Below are 20609 nucleotides of genomic sequence, written 5' to 3' on the forward strand. Positions count from 1 at the left end.
ATTACCAGAGCTTACTCTGCTCCCCATGCTGCTTTTCATTTTCAGATAAGAACTGCCTACAGGGCCCAGAGTAATGATCAGTGGCTAAATTCTCCCTTTCAAAGTTTTGAGATCCCATATGGGTGCCGGTTCATGTTCCAGCTGCTTCACTTCCGATCCAGCTCCCTGCTTGTGGCCTGGGAATGCAGTAATGGATGGCTCAAAGCCTTGGGACCCTGCATCCACGTGGGAGACGTGGAAGAAGCTCCTGGCTTTGGATTGGCTCACTTCTGGCTGTTTTGTCCATTTGGGGAGTGAACCAGTAGATGGAAGATCTTTGTTTCTCCTTCTCTCTGTAAATGTGACCTGTCTTTCCAATAAAAATAAGTAAATCTTACAAAACACACACACACAAACACACACACACACACACCCCACACCAGGTTTTATTTCTCTTTCTCTTTTTTTTCCTTTTTGGGCAAAGGCAACAATCACAGAGCAATTACAGGCTTTCCACCTCATAGGAGCATAAATCAGCTGAGAGCTTTTGCCTTCCTAGAACCCAGCTCTCCTTCAACTGTTACCAAGAATTGGTTAGCGTGGCAGTCTGGTATCAGTTTGGTGGTTGGAGACAATCGCCTCAAATCAACCATAAAATTATCTAATTGCCTTTGAAAATTAAGCTGATTTTCAGCAGAATCCCATTTAGTGGCATTATTAATAATGTGATTCAGCAAAGGAACATATTAAAATCTGCCCCTACATCCCAGAAATCAATTCTTCTAGGGCATCCACTTGTAACTTAATGCATTAGGCATCAAGCTAGCAATCTCTCAATATTCCTGGCATGCAGACATATTTTCAAATCCGCTTCAGCAATGACACAGTTCAAGACATACACAAACTCAGGGGATTCTGGAAAATCTAAAATGATTAACTATTGGCACTGGGTGCTGCTGTCTGCTAAGTGCCCTAGGTTACTGGGAGATGCACACTCAGGGAGTTGGGTCCCTTCCTACCACATTCATCTATGGAGAAGATCGGAGACAAGGCTGCTTTCTGGGGGAGTAATGGTTTAGACAAGCATTTCTCCACACATACACACACTTGTTTGTGGTAGTTGGAGGCAGGGGGATATTCATAAGGACGAGGAGTTGGTGCCTTCAGGAAGGAGAGAGCAGCATTCTGGCCCTCTGAGAAAGCTTAGCCAGCAAGCTTGCCACTTTGCCTCCATTTGCTGGGGCAGAGGAAAAGGGAGTTGAACACGAGTGAGAAGGGGGCTTCCTGCACACTTTCCAGCTTCCTGAGACACACGGAAGGGACTCTCATGGGGTGGAGACCAGTAGGCAAGCAACACTGTGGGATATGTAAGTCCTGCAAAACTCGAGAATACTGTGAAGTATCTAACGCCCAAGAGAATGCCTAGCCCCTAGTAAGTGCTCAAAGTGCTAGCAGTCGTGATATTTTAGCTGAATCCCAGCTTCTATAACACAGGTGATATGACCTTGGGTACATCCCAACTTATCTGGGTGGGTGTCAATCCATTAGTGAAGATAATCATGTTTATTCCAAGCAGCTGCGTCTATTGTCCACAGCCTGGCACCTTGGAAGATTTCAATGCAATGCAAGCTCTTCTTTCATTCTTTTACTGCCTGAATCATCTTGGAGCAGCTGGTTAGAGCAGCCCCCTGCACTCACTTCTGAGGCAATCCAACAGCAACCAAGGAGCCAGCCGCAGTGTGGTGTCTGTTTACTAAATGGAAGCTGGGTGTGCTCGGTGGATGCATACCAGAGGGGGCAAGCCTTGCCTGGGCAGGCAGGGGAGTGTCCTGCACTGGTGGGGAATTGCAGCTGATACGTGATGAGTGACAAAGAATGGCACAGATAAAAAAGTGCTCCAGATGGAGTCTCCAGCACATCCGAAGGCCCAGGGCCCAGACTCAGCCCAGCACATCAGAAAGGTAAGCCTACCGGTCCAGCACAGATGCAGAGAACAAAGGCAAAGTGTGATGGTCCATTATGTGTCAGATGGCTGAGCACAGGGTGCCCAAATAAGTGCTCACACATCATTCCAGGTGTTTTGGATGAACTTAACATTCAAATCAACAGACTGAAGCGCATTGCCTTCCCTCTGGTGGTTGGGCCTCATGCAATCGGGTGGAGGTTTGAGTAGAACAAAAAGACCAGCATTTCCCAAGGGAGACAGAGTGATGCAGATGGTGATGGTGCCAAGTTGCATGCGCAGCTAATAGCACATAGCTTTTTCACTGCCTGGCAGCATTGGCTCTCCTGGGATCCCAGCCTGCTGTCTCTCCAGGGGTTCCAACCCACCAACCTACCCTCTGGATTTTGTACTCTGTAGCCTTCATAACCATTTGGACCAACTCCTCCTTACAAGCATTTTGTTTTGGGAGAGCCCTGACTAATGCAGGACATAGGGAAGGGGTGGAGTGGGGGAAGAGGGAGCCATGTTGAGCTCCAGTGATCCCAGTGAGGTGGTCCTGAGCTGGGAGATTAAGGAAGGGCATGGCACACCAGTGAGCCCAGGCATGGTGCTTTAGAGGAAGGCCCATGGTCAGGCCTGGGCTTTTTCTACATTCTGCCATGTGGCAATGTGAAGACTGCAGGGGTGGGGCAATGGTGGAGCCAGCGTCTTGAGCCAGGTAAGAGTGCAGAGAAACGGAAACAGGATGTGTGAAGAAGTTACAAAGGAGAGAAGCCAATGTCTGCTAGCAAAGGAGGATCAGATATTCCGTGATCCGCCTTTGGGGTATACATTCACTATTAAACTACTCACTGCTGCTTCCAACTGAACATATTTATTTGCCCATAGTTTCCTATTTGTCCTATTGACCATGCTATTTCATTTCCTCACCTAACAGAGAGATAACTGCAAAAAAAACAGGAGCCAAGAGAAAGAACAGATGGGCACTCTGGCTGGATTCCCAGAGAGGAACGCACCTTCTCACCCACAGGGAGGCAGAAGCGTGCTCACAGGCACGTGGAGCCAAGCCCTGGCACCCACAGCCAGAGCTCTAGGGGCACGCAGCAGGGACGACCTGGTACAAATCCCTTTCCTACAGTGCCAAGACAAACTGAGGAGAATGATGCCATCTGTGGATCCCCAAGACTGCCCCTCATGTCTGGGCAGAGTGAACACAAATCACTCCCTTTCAGCTTCGCCATTCAAGTGCCCAAGTTTAGTAAACAGATTCAGGCCTTGAAGCAACTTCTGTGGTTTTAGGGGAGTCTACTGCAGCAATGAAGCCTGGAGGTAGGAGGCGAGGGCCTAGCTTGGAGACCCAGGGTAGCTGGGCTGCAGCCTCCCTGCCCATCACAGGAAGATGTCCAGGACCAGGTTCTCCATGCTTCTGAGTACATCTGCAAGCAAGCTCTCCTGGCAGGCGGAGTGCATCACATTCAATTCCTCCAACCATGGCCCCTCCTGTTGGCCATGGTGGCCAGCTGGAGGTTGTCCTGGCATGGCACAGCATAAATATCACAGACGATCTAACTTGCTGAGGGTGAACCAGGATGGTGAACTCCTGTTGCTGGTCACAAAGTGGCCTTGCTGACACAAGGACCCCACAGACCCAGGCTAACCAAAATGGGGTTCCATACGGGCTGGGTGTTCAGCATGGCCATCAGAACACCACTTGGACACCTGTACCCCATGTGCAATTGGACCTCTGCCACCCATGTAGGCAGCCCAGATTGGTCTGCCAGCCCAACCCTGACATCCAGGCACCTGGATGAATAAATCCACGAATGAGAGGTTTGTCTCTCTACCTTTCAATAAGAAATTTTAAAAGGGCAGAAATCAAAACAATCACTTATTGACCCTTCCCTTATAAAGATATGTGTGCTGGTGAATTTTATGTCAACTCAGTGAGGCTAAGGGATGCACAGATATCTGACTAAATGTTATTTTTGGATGCGTTGGCTTTTCATTACTACAATGAACTATCTGAAATGAGCTGCTTCTAAAGAACAGAGAGGTTTGTTTTACTCACAGTTTGGAAGTTAAAATATAAGATGAGCGACCCTATTTGAGCTTTGATGGGGCGAGAGGGCAGAGGTGGAGAGGAAGGATCATAGGGCAAGACAGCAAGCATAGAGCAAGCTGACCTGACTTGGGCTCTTAGGCCAACCCTGGCGAGAGAACTCCCTTCTTAGGGCATGCCTCGCCTGCAGTGACCTAAGCACCGCCCTCTGGGTAACCTCATAAATACCTTCATGGAATTGAGTTGCACCCTCTTAGAATCATTAATTCATAGCTTCAGGGCTTAGAGTCCTGCATGAGTTCAGAAACCATATCTAATCCAAGCCGCAGTTCTGGGTGTGTCTATGAAGATGTCTCTGGGCGAGATTGCACTTGAACTCCTCAACTGCGTAAAACAGAGGGCCTTTCTCAGGGGGTGCGGAGGCCAGCATGACCTGTCCAAGACCTGAAGGGAATGGGGAGGCAGGGGCAGGCTAAAGGCTCCGCCTGATTGCTAAGCTGGAAATCCTTCGGCCAGAGATCTGCAGAAGTCCCTACCCTCAGTTCTCCAGCCTCCACACACACAACTGCTTGTTTGGTCTCCAGCCTGCCCATACCAGATCTTGTCTTGGCCATCTCCATAACTGTGGAAAACACAGCCTTACACCAAACACAACCATCTGCTCTGGATTCTGCTTTGCTGGAGCGCTCTAAGACAAGGATACTCGTAATAGTGGAAAAGAAATGGAATGAAGAGAGAAGTTTATTTTGATGAAAAAATATGAAATGATAATGACCACTGATGCAGTCCACTCAGTTCCCAAACATGCTTCCATAAGAAAATGAGATCCTAGGCCCAGCACAATAGCCCAATGGCTAGAGTCCTCGCCTTGCATGTGCCAGGATCCCATATGGGTGCCGGTTCAAATCTCAGCAGCCCCGCTTCCAATCCAACTCCCTGCTTGTGGCCTGGGAAAGCAATTGAGGATGGCCCAAACCCTTGGGACCCTGCACCTTCATGGGAAACCCTGGGGAGGCTCCAGGCCCCTGGGTTCGGATCAGCTCAGTCGCCATCCTGCAGCTGCAGTGAACATGTGGTGGGAGGCTGCCAGTTCAGTGCTGTAGATTCTGCAGGGACAGGAGGCCTCACTCCCCCTGAGCTGCTGTAGGCAGGCACTTCACCAAGTTGGTAGAGAATGAAATTAAAAGGGTAGAGAATATGTAGCTAGTATTATTCTTTAACATTAGGTGACCAACTCAGCTGAACCAGATTCACTCATTGCTGTAACTTCGATAGTGGTGACCTCCAAGTGTTCATCTCTGCATGCTCTGCACCTAGCAAGGTGGGATCCTAAGAGATTGTTGAATGAATCAATGAAACACTGCAGCTAGAAGGAAAAATGAGCTGAGAGAAGTGGGAGGCTGCTGGCCTGGGCATGCTGCAAGTCCTGTGGCAGCAAATCTTGCAGAGCATCACCATGGCATTTGTGGGTAAAGAACAGAGAAAATACTGACTCACAGTTAAAAGCAGAGAAGTCTAGATCCCAGATCCAGAAGGCAACCAATGGTCTTCTCTGAGCTGGACAAGAATGAGAGAGCAAGATTTCCATCTGCTAATTCACTCCCCAAATTCACAATGGCTGGGGCTTGGCCAGGCCAAAGCCAAGAGCTTAGAATTCTACCCAGGTCTCCCATGTTGGTGGCAGGGGTCCTAGCACTTGGGTCACTTTCACTGCTTTCTCAAGCACATTAGCAGGGAGCTGGATTAGACGTGGAGCTACTGGGCCTGGAACCAAAGTTCCTATGGGATGCTGATATCACAGGCATTGGTTTAATCTGCTGGACCACATTGCCAGCCTTCCAGTTTTGTCACTTTGAGATGAATCTAAGGGTACATATAGTTCCACCTTCAGAGAATCTGAAGATTCCTCGCCCCAAAGCTAGGCCAAAATCGGAGCACCTTCTGGAAACATCTTCAAGGTTGTTTGCTTGACAGTCTTAAAGGAAAATTCTCTCCCTTCACACACCATGTGCCACCCTGGTCAGTCCTATGGAGGCAGCCACTTACCAATACAAGGAAGCAAACCTCCCCTAGGAAGAAAAAAAAGGCATAGACTTTGCCTAACGCAAAGGTGACAGTTGCCAGTGCCATGGCTTGGCTCCTCAAGCACCTTTTTCTGGGGCTACAAACCAATACATGTCAGCAATCAGGGATGCCTTTGTGATTTTACAGAGAATGTAAGAGTGGAGAGACTGCTCCAGGTCTCAGGGAGAGGCGCAGAAATGAAAGGGAAGCAAGAGAGGGAGAGGAGTAGGTGTGGCGGGAAGGAGAGTGTGGGTGCTGGGAGGATCTGCTGCTTCCACATCACCTGGCTGACCCAAGGCATGAAGTGTCATGTCTGCTCGGCTGCCCAGGGAATGTCTGTGACCTGGAGCTTTCCCATGTCCCTGCCACTGTGTGTCCCTGGCGTGCTGGAGTCTGGCCTCAAACTACTGGAGTTGTTCCCTTCTCTGCTTACAACACCACCACTGAGGCTGGATCCTGTGAACAGGCAGGACACAAGGCATCCTGGGGGGTGTTTTAGCCCAGCGGCTTGGGGGAGGCACGGTATGCTTTTTCTCCTCATCTCTGAAAGGAAAGACGGAGAAAATTTCCTTGGGAAGTTTCCCAGAAGCAAGAGATGTCATTCTGAAGTTTTCTGGAGCTTCCCTAGAATGACTTCCTGACTGGGGAAGCTGAAATTCTCTCCATGGATTTTGCAAAGCATAAGTTCAACCAGAAAGAGCTCAGGAGGATAGTGCTTCCTTTGTAGCCTGTCCGGAAGGGTTGCTGCACTGTTGCACAATGATGTTGCCAGTTCTTTTTTCATGTCTTCATCCCTGGTCAGCAGGTAAGCAGGGAGCTGTCTTGTTGAAACTGTGCAGGAAGCTACATGAGAGTTCCTTCTAAGACACCCTTCCACCTGGAGCATTCAGATATATGAGCTCAAAACCTGAGCAATAGCCTCCAAAAGCCACCAAGAATGGCATGTTGGGAATCCAGGGACCAGACTTATACAAAATGTGTCTAAGAAGCCCCTCCTTCGGGGCTTAGAGGCCAACCTTTCCCATAGGCATTCCTGCAGATCAGAAATTATCTGGATGCAGAATCTGCTAGAGAACTCATAGCTGACAAGTCTCATCCACGATGGGACCAGGACAGGCAGATGCTGAAAACAGGCCTGAGGTTTAGGAATAAACACTGGTGGGAGATTCCTCCTGGCCAAATGCACAAATTAACACCAAGGCATTGCAACTATCAGCACAGGCCAAATACCTTGTACTACAGGATCATAGGATTTTACTTAAAGTATAGGTTATAGAATGGTCTACGCAGTTGTTAATAAATGGCAGGCTCTTATGATTCCTTAAGAATTTACAAGATGGGAATGTGGGCACTAATTGTGTGATTTTTTTCTGTATTTACATATTCATCTGTGCTAAGACAAAACAAACAGCAAACCCGATTCTTATCATTAACTATAGCTAATGCAATCATCTGCTTTTAAAAAAAATACTCTTCTTGCTTTTATGAAACAAAAGAGCTGGGTCCACACATCCCTTGCACCCTTTCCCCTAAGTCTAGGGGAAGCCTTTTTACTTGCCCATCTGTATGTCAAGTCTGGTTCAACAAAACCACTAATAATCCAGGAAACAAGAACCTGCATGGTTGACAGATCTTCATTTTGAGGAGGTCCGTGACCATCCTTCCCAGCCACTGGGGTTTAGCTATAGTAGTTGTGGAGACACCTTTTCAGCCTTGGCTCTTTGTTGTGATGTTGACGGATCTGCAGGTGTTTTGGTGGCACGCCTCACTCATGTACCTGTGAAGGTACTACCTGGTGGGACAGTCTATCATGCAACCGACAAGACAACTGAAGGCTGTGTAAAGCCTCCAAGAGAATGAAAAGGGACACTAGATTTCCCTTTACTCTCATACTTTGAGTTCATTTCTAATCTTGTTCCAAAGTTCTTACTAGAAAAGTCAACTACTCACACACAAACCATATGATCCAAAATCCTTTTCTACCCTTCTTTTCAACAGCTTTTCTAAGGAGGTAGTAATATACTATCCCTACATTCTGCTCCAGCTCATAGTAAAAACAATATATATTTTTAAAAGGTGTTTATTTGAAAGGCAGATTTTAGAGAAGGAGAGAAAGGGAGGTCTCCCATCCGCTGGTTAACTCCCCAAATGGCTGTGCCAGAGCTGAGCTGATCCAAAGCCAGGAGCCTGGAGCTTCCTTTGGGTCTCCCACGTGGGTGCAGGATCCCAAGGACTTGGGCCATCCTAAGCTCCTTTTCCAAGCCACAAGCAGGGAGCTAGATGGGAAGTACAGCAGCCAGGAATTGAACCAGTGTCCACACCACATGGGATGCTGGCACCACAGGATGGAAGGCGGTTGGGGCTAGCAGGCTGGTCTCAGAAATACTTTGATTTTCCCCAAAAATATATTTAACAAGAATTTAAAATATCCTGGGTAGTACACAGGTATAGCTAAAAGCCAAAGACTCTCAAATTCATATCCATACTCTAAGTCTCCCGTCCAAATTCCTCATCCATATATCCAGGCCCACCTATTTTTTTCTATTTTTTAAATTATATTTGGCAATCTTTACATCGTTAATTAGGGTAAGCACCTATTATTTCTGCATGGTTAGCTCAAAACACCACAACTCTTAAAACTCAGACCTAAGACCAAACTCACTTTCCTCTAATGATTCTATTCAAGCTCCACTTATTACAATGAAGTAAAACTAAAGGCTTGGAGTCAATCTTGAAATTTCCCTTTTTCCCACTTTCCTCTATTGAACATTTCAGTCCATCACTGCATCCTGTTGATTTTGCCCCGGAAATGGCCCCTATCCATATACATGAGCACATTCTAGTCGCCTTCCTGATCCTTTTACAATAGCTTTCTAACAAAGCAGCCTCAGTCGATTTTGGCTGCTTCTGATCTTTTCTGCAGAACAGCCAGAATGAACATCAACGATTCAGTTAGAGCCAGGATCTCAGCCTGCTGAAAAATCTTCAGGAGCTTCTGTTGTGAACTGAAATGTATCTGCCCCAGAATTTTTATGTGAAAACCTCACACCCCAGATTATATAACCTTAGAATGTAATCAAATACTTGTAAACACAGCCTTAAAAAAGTAATTAAGGTCAAACGAAGACATGAAGGTAGAGCCCTAATCCAACATGACTGGTGTCCTTATATGAAAAAAAAAACTTTAGGGGTCAGAGCAGTGACATATAGAGTGAATCCTCCACCTTTCAGCATTAGCATCCCTTATGACTGCCAGTTCAAGTCCTGACTGCTCCACTTCCAATCCAGTTCCCTGCTGCCTTCCTGGGAAGGCAGCTGAGGCTGCCCCAAGGCACCGGGAACCTTCACCCTCTAGGAGACCTGGAAGAAACTCCTAGCTTCCCGCTTTGCTTTGGCCCAGCTCTGGCCAGCTGAGGTCATTTGGGGAGTGAAGTAGATGCATCTCTCTCCCCCTCTCTAATTTTGACTTAAGTAAAATAAATAAACCTTAAAAAAAAAAGGAAAACATTTGGAGATGTGAGTGCACAGAGAAAAATATTACATGAGGACATGAGAAGATGGCTCTCCACAAACTCAGGGCAGAAACTGCAGAGGCAACGAACCCTGCTGACACCTGGGACCTTGAATGTTTAGCCTGTGAAACTGTGAGACAATGCCTTACCATAAAAGCCATCCAGTCTATGGTATTTTTGCAAACTGACAGACTTCCGTTGCACTAGGGAAAAGATCAAATGCCTCGACTTGATTTCAAAGCTTCTGCGTGGAACCAGTCTCACATTATTATTCCTTTCAACATGACTCTCAACTTTTGAAGAAGTTATCATGCCTGGCCTTTTATCAGTTCTCCCTTAGTGCTGGGCTCCCCTGTATCATTGGGCTTTGTGTCAGACCCCTTGCCTGCCTGAAGCACTCAATCCCTCCCCGCGTCGTCCTGTAGCCAATACCTACCCACCTTCTCACTATCAGCCAGCAGCTGGCCATGCTTTCCTGATCTCCCAGGGCCAGCTCTGGTGGTCCCTGCTGTCCTGGACTTGCTCTCCTCCATATTATTTAACTCAGTTTGCAGAAAAATGCCTATTTTTATATAAGATTTAAGGCAGATTTTTCAGAAAAAGGAGAGAAATTGCATCCACTGATTCACTCTCCAAATGGCTACAATGTCTAGAACTAAGCTGATCTGAAGCTGAGTGTCCTCCCCAGGTCTCCCATGTGGGTGCAGGGGTCCAAGGACTTGAGCCATCCTCTGCTTTCCCAGGCCGTAAATAGGGAGCTGAATCAGAACTGGAGCAGCCAGGACTAGAACTCATGTCTATAATAGGATGTAGCCACCACAGAATGGAGGATTAGCTTGCTGCATTATTGCACTGGCCACAGACATCTATTTTTTTTTTTTTTAAAGATTTATTCACAGAGGAGGAGAGACAGAGAGGAAGATCCTCCGTCCGATGATTCACTCCCCAAGTGAGCTGCAACGGGCCGATGCGCGCCGATCCGAAGCCTGGAACCAGGAACCTCCTCCAGGTCTCCCATGCGGGTGCAGGGTCCCAATGCATTGGGCCGTCCTCGACCACCTTCCTAGGCCACAAGCAGGGAGCTGGATGGGAAGTGGAGCTGCCAGGACCAGAACCGGCGCCCATATGGGATCCCGGGGCCTTCAAGGCGAGGACTTTAGCTGCTAGGCCACGCCGCCGGGCCCACAGACATCTATTTTTATGATGATTTGGTTGCCTGTCTCCCAACAGACACCATGAAAGCTACAGCTGTGCCGGTCTTTACTGTGCAAATTGTCCTTGATATCTGGAATAGCACCCAATACCCACTCAAACAACCACTGGCTTTGCTCAAGGTTTTGCAGACAAATGCCCAAAAAACACCTAGGCAGTTGTTTCAGGGGCAACGATTCATGGTAGCATCTCAGGCTCTGTGTCACCATGGCTGCTCCTGTCCTACTATACTAGTTACACAAAGAAGTGGCCCATCTATGAGCTGGAGGCCTAGGAAAGGCTGGTGCTGTGACTGAGTCTGAGTCCAAAGTCCTGAGAAACAGGATTGTTGATGGCCAACGTTCCAGTTCAAGTGGAGGAGACAACAGATGCCTCAGCTTAAGAAGCCACACAGAGAGCAAGACCTTCCTCCACCCCCCAGTTCTCCTGAGGCCCTCAGCAGGTTGGCGTTCACTTAACCACACTGCAGAGAGTAACCTACTCTGCTCAGCCTACTCATGCAAACCTAAGTGCCCACCACATACAACCTCACTGATAGAGCCAGCAATAACATCTAGCCAGATTCCTGGGCAGCCTATGGCTCAGAAATGTTCTCAATTGGAACTAACCACCACAACCACAGTTTGAGAGGTCAAAGTATTGGCAGAGATACACTATCCTCAGAAGTTCTAGAGAAAAGCACTTCTTGCCTCTTCCAACTTCTGGTGGCTGCAGATGGGCCATGGCTTATTGCCCACATCACTCTTTTCTCTGCCTTGATCTTTTCCATGAGCACTTATTTCATAAAGATACGTGAGTTGCATGTAGGGACCTTCCAAGGCAATCCAGGATAAGTCTCTTTTCAAGATCCTTGGCTTACTTTTTTGTTTCTATAATGCTATATTTTACTTGTTTTTCATATTAAATAACAGCACAGGTTAGCATTAAACAAAATACTACAAAAAATGTGTTTGAAGATGTGAATGCTACCAAGCAGAAAAGAACCTACATATCCAGAATATATACAAAGGCAAGGTCAGTGTAAGGAGGTGAGCCAAATGCTTGGTGTCACATTATCCTGGGTGGCATCGTCTGATGTGCAAGTAGCCACCGAGAGTTCAGAGGCTGTGGAAGGTGTGGGGAAGTCAACCCTGCAGACCTAGCTGGTGACTGTGAGGGGGGCTACTCACCCCCGAAAGAGACCAGACAGCAAAAAGACTGACACTCAGCTTGCTTCAAATCCACTCAAGTAAAAGGAAAAACCAGAGAGTGAAACATGTGGAGTTCACACCTCCAGTTACATGCTCAAGTTCAATAAGAAAATGGCCCAGAGTTTTCAGCAGGTTACAGAAGAGACCAGGCAGAAAAGCCAATAAGCTCCTGGAAATGTTCAACTTCAATAATCATCAGGGAAATAGAAAAAGAAACCACTACACCCTGGCTAGAAGTGCTAGCATTTAACAAGACTGAAAATACAAAAGACAGCATAGCATGGATCAGGAGTAATAAGAACCACACACTATGAGTTAGGGAAGTAACTTTAGAAAATTGTTTGGTAATGTCAAACCTATATGTACCCTATACCTGAACAGTGTGCACTCTAGCTCTATGATCCAGAGAAACGCAAATACGTGTACCACAGCACACATGGGGAATGTTTGTGACAGCATTTCTCATCACAGGAAAAAAATTGCAGGTAAGTCACTGGCAATCCATTCGTGCTGGGATGATGTGAATTATCTGTTTCCACAAAATACGCTATGATAGATTTTTGCTGGTAAATTATGTACACTGTAATTCCACTTACAGCTAACCATTCAAATAATTGAAATGTGACAGTTGGTAATTCCCGTTTCCCCCAAATTGAACTATTTCCAAAGAATTGCTGCTGAGAAAGCAGCAGAAAATGGCCTGAGTGGCCCCTGCCAACCATGTTGGAGACTAGAAAGGTGCTCCAGGCTGCGGTCTGGCTCAGCCCTAGCTATTGCAGCCTTCTGGGAAGAAAGTCAGCAGATGGAAGCTGTCTCTCTGCCTCCTTCACTCTATCTGCCTAACTCTACTTTTCAAACAAAAACTTGTAAAAAAAAAAAAATACCAGAGCACTAAATTTTCTGCCATGTTCTAATTTTGAAATAATGACTGCATTCCAAAACCTTTCCCATGTCATAGAAAAGGAGATTCTCAGGGTTCAGTGTCAGCTTCATCTATGAAGTGCATCACAACCTAAAACTAACAAGGTCATTCTCTTCCAGAATGAATTCACTACAGATGCACATGGGGACAGGCACTGTGAAGCAGATTAAAGTGCCACTTGGGACATCTGCATCCCATAGCTGAGTACACAGCACCAAATCCCACCTACACGTCCATCTCAGCTCCCTGTTAACATACACCCTACGATGGCTCCACAGCGGGTGGATAGCTCCACAAGGATAGGTCCCTGTCTCCCGCATGGGAGACCAACATGGAAGTTCTGGCCCCTGGCTTCAATCTTGGCTGTGGCAAGCATTTGTGGAATAATCAGCAGATAGAAGATATTCTCTTATTCTCTCTCTCTGCCTTTTGAAATAAACAAAAATAATTTTCATAATTCAGGTTATGTTTTTAAATAGTGAACTGCCTAGTAATTGCTTTAATAGTTCAGAAGGTTAAAAATAGATTCTGAGGGACCACCACTGTGGTTTAGCGGGTAAAGCCACTGTCTGTGGCTTTATGACGTGCCATATGGATGCCACTCCACGTGCAGGCTGCTCTACTTCCAATCCAGATTCCTGCTAATGGTCTGTGAAAAAGCACAAAATGGCCCAAGTATTTAGGCCTTTGCTGCCACATAGGAGATCCAGATGTAACTCCTGGCAGCTGGCTTTGGCCTGGCCCAGTGCTGGCCAATGTGGTCATCTGGGGAGTGAATCACTGGATAGAAAAATCTCTCTCAGCCACTCTTTCAACTAAATGTGTTTTTCTTATTAAGAAATAAATTTAGGGCCCGGCAGCGTGGCCTACCGGCTTAAGTCCTCACCTTGAGCGCACCCCGGGATCCCATATGGGCGCCGGTTCTAATCCCGGCAGCTCCACTTCCCATCCAGCTCCCTGCCTGGGAAAGCAGTCGAGGACAGTCCAAAGATTTGGGACCCTGCACCCGCATGGGAGACCCGGAAGAGGTTCCTGGTTTCCGGCATCGGATCGGCGCAGCACCAGCCATTGCGGCTCACTTGGGGAGTGGATTAACGGACAGAAGATCTTCCTCTCTGTCTCTCTTCTCTGTGTATCTGCCTTTCCAATAAAAAGAAATAAATCTTTAAAAAAAAAATTTAAAATATATATCATTTTAAAAGAATCTAAAACAGATGTCCAACAATATTGGAAAGAACAAATTGTGATTTATTTATACTATATAGCAATGTGCATCAATACAGTTATTACCATCCATAACCATGTGGATTATTCTCAAACACTTTCCCCTTAACAAAATGAGCCAAATAGAAAAATCCTATTGTATAATTCACCTTAGAGAAGGGTACTTTGAAAAGTCCACGGAAAATATAAGTTTATTCTGTGCAAAAAAAAAAAAATTTTTGCCGAAGTTGGAAGTCTGGAAGTCCATCCAGGTGGCAAGGAACCAGCAGCTTGAGCAATCACCTGCTGTCTCCCAGTGTGTATCAACAGGAGGCTGAAGCAGAAGCCAAACCAGGATTGGAGTCTAGGTGCTCCAATAAGGGACAAAGGCATCCCTTGCAGTGTCTTATCTGATGCGCCAAACACTGGCTCCTTCATGAACTTTGTTAAACACCCTGGTACAGATTTCAGGAGCAGATAAAACTATGCCATGAGATTTGCAGTCAACGACATGGCTTAGGAGGGAGGAAGGCAGGCTTCTGGAAAGTCGTCTGCATCCGATGTCCTGATTTGGGAGTTTCATGTAAGCACATTCACTTTGTAATAACTCATTCATCTGTGGCTGTTATGAGTTGCGTACTTGCAGTTCATCTATTTTAATAAAAAGGGTGAAAGAGACAGCTATAAACAATGAAATCTCTGGACCTAGATTTTCTGAGGGGAAACCATTCAGTTTCCTGAGAAAGGAAGCAGATGAAGTACTCTTTCCAGAACAGTTCATTTCCGCCAACCAGCATTTTTTTTAAAGATTTTTTTTTTTTTGAAAAATAAATTTGAACATAGGGACTGTGGGGTAAGCCAGGCTGGGCTGGGTCGCAGCACCTCTGGCACATGCAAGAACAGGGACTTGGAGTGAGCATAGTAATGGTTCTTTTGGGTCATCTTGACTAAGTCACAGCACTCGCCAGTGCACACAAGAACTGGGAAAGGAGGCAGGCTGGGCCGGACTAAACCACTGCATCCACCGGTTCATGTGAGAACCAGGTTGGGGATGGGACTGCACTCACTGGCACATCTGTTGGCTGGTTCAGGGGATGGACCAAACCTGAACCTGACCCTGAACCATCTGGTGCACACTGAAGCTAAGTCTGAGGACCTCCCAGGCTAGGTTTCTTAGAGGCTTCCCGTAAGAAATGTTGCAGGACTGGGTCACCTCGGTTGCTGACTTCTGTGTAAGAATAGGCAGCATATTCAGTTGCACACACTCAAAAAGATAACCAACTCAGGTAAGTCAACAGAGGACTGACTGAGTACAGCATCAAAAGATGGAAAGTAGGACAGGTTAAACAACAGGATTTACAGCAAGCACTTGTGTGTGGACACACTAAAAAGGTAGCCATGATCAGTCAATAGAACTTAGAATTTCTCACATCTGGTGTAATGAAGCCAATAGTGTCTTAGAACAATCAGGACAACTCAAGTAACACTGCTGAAACCTTCTCCCTTGCGATCTCCAAGGCAGCATCAAATGACTGTCTCCACCCCTGAGCACTCACGTGATTTGACAGCCAGAAGCAATGTACTCCTCCCATCCCTTTCACTCAGACACAGGAGAAAAGACAAACATTTGTCTCACCCATGTTGTCTCTTCTCCCCTGTCCCCCATCCTGACAATCTCTACCCTAACTGGTGGGCCCATGTAATCACTATTAAAACCTCTTTTAAATGGTGTTAATGTGGCATTTTTGACACTGCCATGGAATTAGTTACCATGCTTCACTAACACTGCAAAACACTAAAAATACCTCTATTCAAAGTCCAAGTTTATTGCAACAGACATAGAGGTTGCAGTCACAGCTCTACATTCATACTGCAAGGCTGGCTCCCAGTGACAGTCCAGGGATCCCCAAAACCCTATAAGGCTAATTCTGCCCACAAGCTTGGATGTATACACTTGTTGTTTTTTGTTAAGTTGCTGTTAGTAATGCTGGCATTCTATATGGCAGTACCAGTTCAAGTTCACTGCTTTGCTTTTGATTCAGCTCCATGCTAACACACATAGAAAGGCAGTGAAAGATCTACCAAGTATTTGGGCTGCTGCCATCATGTGGAAGACCTAAATGAAGTTCCAGCTCCTGGATTCAGTCCTGCCCAGCCCTGGATGGTTTTTATAACCAGTTAGGGAATGAAGCAGTGATAGAAGATTCATTCATTCAGATCCTTTCTCTATCCTTGCCTCTCTGTCACTCTGTCTTTCAAATAAATAAGTCTTTAAAAAAGAGTAATAGGTGGCCTAGAATGGTCCCACAGTATCATTCATGAGAAGGTGGAGAACTGAATTCAACAAAAAATCTCAAAGAAATTCTGAACACTACAAACTTGGTTTTGCTGCCTCTGCACTGCAAGTATTAGTTTTACAAATAGAATTCCAAGATGTTTTGACTATTGTTCTGTGTCTATTGGGGATAACAATGATGTCGTCCTACATCATCTGCACGTTGACACCTGCACAGCTCACACAAGCATCTCATTGGGCCCTATTTTCAGCTTGACTTCCTTAGGACTATAAGAACAGTCAGGGTGTCCCTGTGGGGGTACCATTCTTCCCATAAACTATAGTGCCTCTGACCTCTGCTGCCCAGGCCACTTTTCTCTTAACCCACTTCCTGGGACTTCCATCCAAGGATAGGACCACGCAAGGAATTCAGAGCCTCACCATAAAATCACCGAGCCATTAGCACAGCAGTTGAGGAACAATGAATGGAGGTCTCTGGCTCCCTGGGGAGTAACAAGCTCAACACCATTACGTCCACATTTTTATTTCAAAAACAGCAGCATTTTGCCAGCCAGGTGCTGCCAGAAGAACTCACATGCTGGGGCTGGCATGATGGCTCAATTGGCTAATCCTCTGCTACAAGCACCAATATTCCACATGGGCACTGGTTCATGTCTTGACTACTCTACAATCATTCCAGCTCCCTGCTTGTGGCCTGGGAAAGCAGCAAAGAAAGCCCAAAGCTTTGGGACCCTTCAGCCATGTGGGAGAACCAGAGGAGGCTCCTGGCTTTGAACTAACTCCAGCTATTGCAGCTATTTGGGGAAAGAACCAGGGGACAGATCTTTCCGTAACTCTTCCCTTTGTAAATATGCCTTTTCAATGAAAAAGTTTAATAATTAAAAAAATGAATTCACATGCATTATTCTAGCTAACACTCAGAAACTTGTTCATACTATTATACTATGCATATGCCCCATTTTACAGGTAGAAAATAAAACCTGCATGGGTCTCAGGAAGGGACGTCTCATGCACGGATCCCAGACGCCAGCAACCACGTGCATGTGGTGAGCTGTCCCCAGGCCTCCCTGGGATCCAAGGACTGCTCCCTTTGGGGTGAGTACACCCACAGAGGGGGGAGGTCTCCATGACCGGGCAGGCCCGGGGCCCACCCGTCGCCCTCATTGAGTGGTATATGGGATTGGGGAGGAGCGCAACCTTGTGGTTTAAACTTCCTGCAGCCTGCCAGTTGTGGGTGGGTCTCAGGACATGGCGTCTCAGGCCCGGATTCCGGACTCCAGTCACCTCGTGCACATGGTGAGCTGTCCCCAGGTGGCACTGTGCCATTTGGCGCCAGGCTCTGCTGGCTGGCCTCCCAGCTGAGAACTCTGGGGTTTTGGCCCTTTGAATCACTGCTTAGGTAGCTCCAGGTTGAACCCACTGTGCTTCTGGGATGTGAATCAATTCTAAAGATTCCCAATGACAGTAACTCTTCCTTTGAAGAACTTGTAATCACTGAACAATGCTGACCACCAAACACCAGTCCATGCAAAAGCTAAGGCTCGGGCTTGTCCAGCAGCATCATATGCTATTACCTGACATGATGATGGATCAGCAGACAGGTCACATTAGGCAGGGCCATGACATTAACTAGCACTCGAGAGCCATATCCAGGGGTAGATTCTGTGGGGGATATGTGGGCCAAACCCTGTGGAAATTCTAGCCCCACTGGTTAGCTCAAGAGTTGGGGTGGTGATGGACTAAGCTAGGTGTGACCAAGGAGCCTGACATCAATCACAGGTAAAGGAACCCACAACAGACTGGACTGGTCAAGGCAGCAGCACCCGAATGTGCATCCTGAATAGGGTGTGGGGTGGGCTGGGCTGCAACATTCACCAGCTTATACAAGGCTAATTGGAGGCCAGTCTTCAACGGGCACTGGCCTAAAACCCAATGGCATGTATGAGAACTGGGTCTGGGAGTGGATTAAGTGGAGGAACTTGGGAAACTCCCCTGGAGAGTCATAGCTCCCACTGGTGAACATGTGGTCCAGACCTGGGGGTCAGACAAGCTGGGCAAAGTAGCTCCAACGGCTGGCTAATGTGTGAATTGGTAATGGAACAGGGTGAACTGGGCAGGACTGAGCAAACCTTAGCCCACAAGCGAAACTAGAAACAAGGATGGAGTACAGGTCATGCCGAGCTAGGCTCATGTATCTGCTGGTCTGCGTGAGCCAGGGACGCTAAGCAACAGGGTCTAAGGCAGGGGTCGGGACAGGTGAGGTGCTGAGCCAAGCTGAGTCAGAGCAACCACTGGCATGCACGTGATCTATGGCTGGAAACAGGACCGGTTGGGAGCTAAGGGGACAACCTAGCTGGGTTGAGTTTCCCACCAAGGTGCATGGGCTGGAATGGGGGCTGTGTTCTGGTCAGGAAACACTTGTAGTGTCCCTTGGCACAAGTGTGGACTGGGACTGGACACAACAAGCTGGGCCAGACTCCAACACCGTCTGGTGTCCTGGAGGACCAGGGTAGATATGGGACGGAATAGGCTAGGTCTCAACTCCTACTGAGCCATGTGTAAGTCGTATGTGGGTATGGATGAGCCATGGCTGGGCTGAAACATCTAATAGCAAGAACCAGATGGGGTTGAAGGCCAGTCAGGAAAAGCCACTGTTCCTGCTAGGACAGGAGGCGAACTGAGCAGGGCTGGCTCATGGACCCCCTGGTATGTGCAAAATCTGGCATTGGGAGAGGTTCTGATGGAGGTGTCTGGGCAACTCCTCTGGCAGGACACAGACCCGGCAGGTAAACTCAAGAAGCATAATAGTAAACAGCTCAGAACAGGCCATGGAAAGTTTCCCACTGGCATACATTTGGCATGGGTCGGGGGCAGACCAGGCTGAATCAGGTCATGTCATCCACTGGCAAATCCAAGCACCAGAACAGAGTGTGGGTCAAGCCAGTTTGGGTCGCAACAAAAACCAGTGCACAACACGGAATGCCAAAGGTGAGGTTTCCTGTACTGGATGTGACTGCAGCGCCCAACCAGCATGTGTGAGAACCAGGAAGGGAGGGGTCGGAGCAGATAGAGGGAACATGGAGGGGAGGTTCCCTTGCTGGACAGCTATTCCCACTGGAGAGTGTGATCTGGGATGGAGGCAGACCAGACTAGGCAGGGCTACAACACCTGTGCACCCCATGTGGACTAGATCAGGGAAAAGCCAAGCTGGGCTGATTATTCCTACTGGTGCAAACAAAATTAGAGTGGGTGAGGGTTGTTTGGGTTTAGCCTCAGCATTAGCTGGCAGAAGTTGGCACTGGGGGCTAATTCTGTCAAGTCAAACTACAGAACCACCTGGCTGGAAAGTGCATAATCCGGGAGTGGGAGAGGCCTGGGAGGGAAATAGTGGGCTCCTCCCTCTTGGGTTACCACTACCACTGGAGGGCACAAAAACTAGGACAGGGGCTGGGGTGGCTAGACAGAGAGGCACGCAACAGCATCTGTGTGGGCTGGATAGTTGAGCTGGTTAGATGGAACTAAGCTTCAATACCCATTGACATGTATGATAGCCAAATGGGAGGTGGGACGTACTGGACCAATCTGGTACACATACTTGCAAACCAGGGTAGGGGGCAGGCCTGTTGGGGGTTATTGTGGGTCGCTCCAACTAGGCTGCAGTTCCCACTGGTCTATGCGAGGGTCAAGCTTGTGCTGGGCAGAACCAGGCTGGACTGCAGCACCCATTGGTTACAGTAGAAGTCAGGGCTGAAAACGGAACCAACCCAGCAATTGCAACCACCAGCTGATTGGGGCAATGGACTGTGCCGGGCCCTGTGCTTGCTAGTACATACAAGAATCTGGTCTGGGAACACCTCAAGGCAAAGTTTCTTTGGGGATCTCCCCAATTGAACTGCTGGACTCAGAACCCTAACCAAGAAAAGACAGAAGACAGAACAAGTCAATCAACCACCTCAAGTATATATTGGCAGTGAAAAACTGGGCAAATGGAGACTCTGATCGACTATGTCAATCAGTGGATTCTTCAGCGACCTCATCGTGCTTCGAGTGGCGAGATTGGCAGCGAATCATAACTGGTGAACTATCAAAACCACTCTGTCTTGAACTATAAATACCCTCGGAGCATGCTGTACATCCGGGACCTGGGGTGGGTGGGAAACTGGGTGGGGCTTCTCCTTCAATATCCCCCTTTACCTGAGATACATGAAGGAAACAATATGGAAATAA

The 20609-nt window shown here is 47.4% G+C and overlaps 1 protein-coding gene and 1 pseudogene across 1 annotated transcript in view; one reads left to right on the top strand and one right to left on the bottom strand.

The window, feature by feature from the left end:
- Window positions 1-20609, bottom strand: part of ANKRD6 (ankyrin repeat domain 6) — a 189671-nt gene that overhangs the window by 103959 nt on the left and 65103 nt on the right. The window lies entirely within an intron of this gene.
- The window catches only part of LOC101531792 (tropomyosin alpha-3 chain-like), a 39604-nt pseudogene continuing 36625 nt past the window's right edge, over window positions 17631-20609 (top strand).

Source organism: Ochotona princeps, chromosome 1, assembly GCF_030435755.1.
Source record: "Ochotona princeps isolate mOchPri1 chromosome 1, mOchPri1.hap1, whole genome shotgun sequence".
Lineage (NCBI taxonomy): Eukaryota > Metazoa > Chordata > Mammalia > Lagomorpha > Ochotonidae > Ochotona > Ochotona princeps.